The sequence below is a fragment of the Rattus norvegicus genome, chromosome 4 (genome assembly GCF_021556685.1).
Source record: "Rattus norvegicus strain SHRSP/BbbUtx chromosome 4, alternate assembly SHRSP_T2T, whole genome shotgun sequence".
NCBI classification, from domain to species: domain Eukaryota; kingdom Metazoa; phylum Chordata; class Mammalia; order Rodentia; family Muridae; genus Rattus; species Rattus norvegicus.
This window is the reverse complement of record NC_141537.1, coordinates 81,791,530-81,794,141: the sequence shown is the minus strand read 5'-3', so window position 1 is coordinate 81,794,141 and position 2,612 is coordinate 81,791,530.

Genomic DNA, 2,612 nt, shown 5'->3' with positions numbered 1-2,612 from the left:
AGATACTCCTGTGCGTGCAGCATTTTTGAGCATGCAATGAACATAAACTCTTTTTTAGACAGAACACCAGGTACAGAATCAACTCATGTACCCCAATTCTTAAGTGGGTAGCCTTTTTCTCGATTATTATTGCCATACATATGTACGTGTATATGTATGTATGTACACAAATACACACACACGCACACACACACACACACACACACACACACACACACACACTCCCTGAAGAGTCCATGATTTTGGCAGTATGTGTATGGGGAGGAAGATAGCTGGGGAGGGGCTTGAGGGAGGAAGGGGGCAGAAGAAAGTGCTGTAGTTCTATTTCAGTTGAAACATAGTTTAAAAAATAAGAAATTATAACTAAACTTAAAATTATGGATTTGCAAAAAGAGGAAATAAAGTGAGAGAGAGAGAGAGAGAGAGAGAGAGAGAAAGAGAGAGTTGAGTAAATTGACAATTTACTCAAAAGACCCACAATCCACAGTGCAGCCTAAGCCCCTGAATCAGTTTGCTCTCTGCTTGTGCTGCCACAGGAAAGGTTCCCAAGTTTCCCTCTGTGAGTGTCATTAGGACCTTGCTGCTCAAGGTAGAAGGGCTGAGGACACGGGGAAGTTGTCTGGGCACATTTTCAGAAGCTTGCTTTCATCAGTTATCACACATTCTGCTGGTTTAGGGAAGGTATATGATTCACAAGGAGAAATAAAACTCACCAAAACACTGTTTCGTAGATTCCAAAAAGTCAGTGAACTTCCTCAAAAAGCTCTTGCAGGTTTTTGGCAGACATTTCTTACCAGTCCCACTCAAGGCTCCAATACAGCTCTGATTGGCATAATTGTTGATATTTTCATCCACACTAATGAGTAAAGCAAAAGTAGAAAACGAAGGCACCCGTCAAACCTGTATGGATTCTTAGTGATCTTCACAATGTAACAACCGCAGACAGGACCCACAAGCCGTCCATACTGGACATTTTTCTCCATCGTTTTTTTAAGACTAGTCATCAAGACAGTAAGTATGAGATGATTTTAAGCCCTTGCTCATTTCTGTCATCTAAATACTACTACCACGGACGATTTCAAGTTGACAAGGTACTGAAAGCAACATGGCGGTGAGCCAAATCCTATCCAGGCACAATTTCAAATGCGGTTCTACTTGACAGACACCATAGGCTCAAATGACCCTCAGAACACAGCAAGGAGGAAATATGTCGGACAATTAGGGCACTGACTTTGAGAATCTAGCACCTCTGAGTTTTAATTGAATCTATTTCACTGAAGATGTGTGGTGAATTTCCTTCCAAAGCCAGGAGGTGTCTGGGGACCTGCATTCTCCTCCACACAAGCTGCTCTGACAGTGGGCACTTGAGAGCAGAGGTGGATGCTTGCTCCTCTGGCCCCAAAGCTCACTTCCTCCGTGCTAAGTCCATTGCTCCCCAACTCCATGGAGTGAGTCCATTGCTCCCCAACTCCAAGAGGTGAGTCCATTGCTCCCTCAAAGGCAGCATTTATTTCAATTAATTGTAGGACTTGACTACAGAACCATTAATTTGCATATTCTTTAAATTCTAGAATATTTTTTTTTTACTCTTCCCCTACTCTCTTTACTAAACTATGTGTGGCTAATTCTTCTGAAAGGGAAAGGGCAATGTTAATGTCTTTTCTTATAAGAAGCAGAGGAAACTCCGAGTCAATGAAGTCCTGAGTGGATGTGTGTGGTTGACATGGTGAAGTCCTGAGTGGATGTGTGTGGTTGACATGGTGAAGTCCTGAGTGGATGGGTGTGGTTGACATGATCACTGCTACACCAAGGTCAAACCCTTCCCTCAGGCCAGGGGAACACAGAGAAATGGGGAAGCCTTCCTGGGGATCCGAGTATGGATGGTGATAGTGTGCAGAAGATGTCCACCACAGCCTTCTCCCGGAGATGTTTACACCTGAAGACTGTGCCCTACAGAGACTGCTCGTACTGAGATTAGCTGACCCTGTCCTCTTGTTCAGCTGTATGCCATAGATCCCAGCTCCTTGTTAATCCCTATGCAACAACCCTGCCTCCTTGTTCAACCGTGTGCAGTAATAACTCTACCATTCTATATAACAAACACACTGAGTGTCCTTGGTGCTGTTGTGGTCTATCCATCAGAGATCCCAGTTCGTCCAATCCCCGCTTTCTGTCTGTGTGTCACGTGTGTGTCTGTCCTTCATTCCCTTCATGCTTCCAGTCATATGCGTATCCTTGGGAGCTGTGCAAGAACGTTGCATTTGCTGGTTCCCAAGTCATTGTGTTCTTTGAATTCTCCTTGGTGGTAGAGCACAAAGTGGGCAGACAGGAGAGAGGACAGAGGAAGCTAGTGGAGGAACAAGGTGGAGGGAGCCTGGAGGAAGGAGGCAGAGCCTGGTCAGAGAACAGTTCATAGTTCCCTAGTCACCCCTCAGCCACCCCTCTCTCTCATCAACCACAACTCTGGTCCCATCTCAGCCTTTTCCAGAGCCTGCTTTAGAATGCAGATTCCTGGGTCCCACTCCTTCGCCTACCACAGTTAGAGGCTCCAGGGGGCTCCCACAAATCATTCCTATGAGTTTCTCCATTAGGATCACTCCATCAGCCTCTGT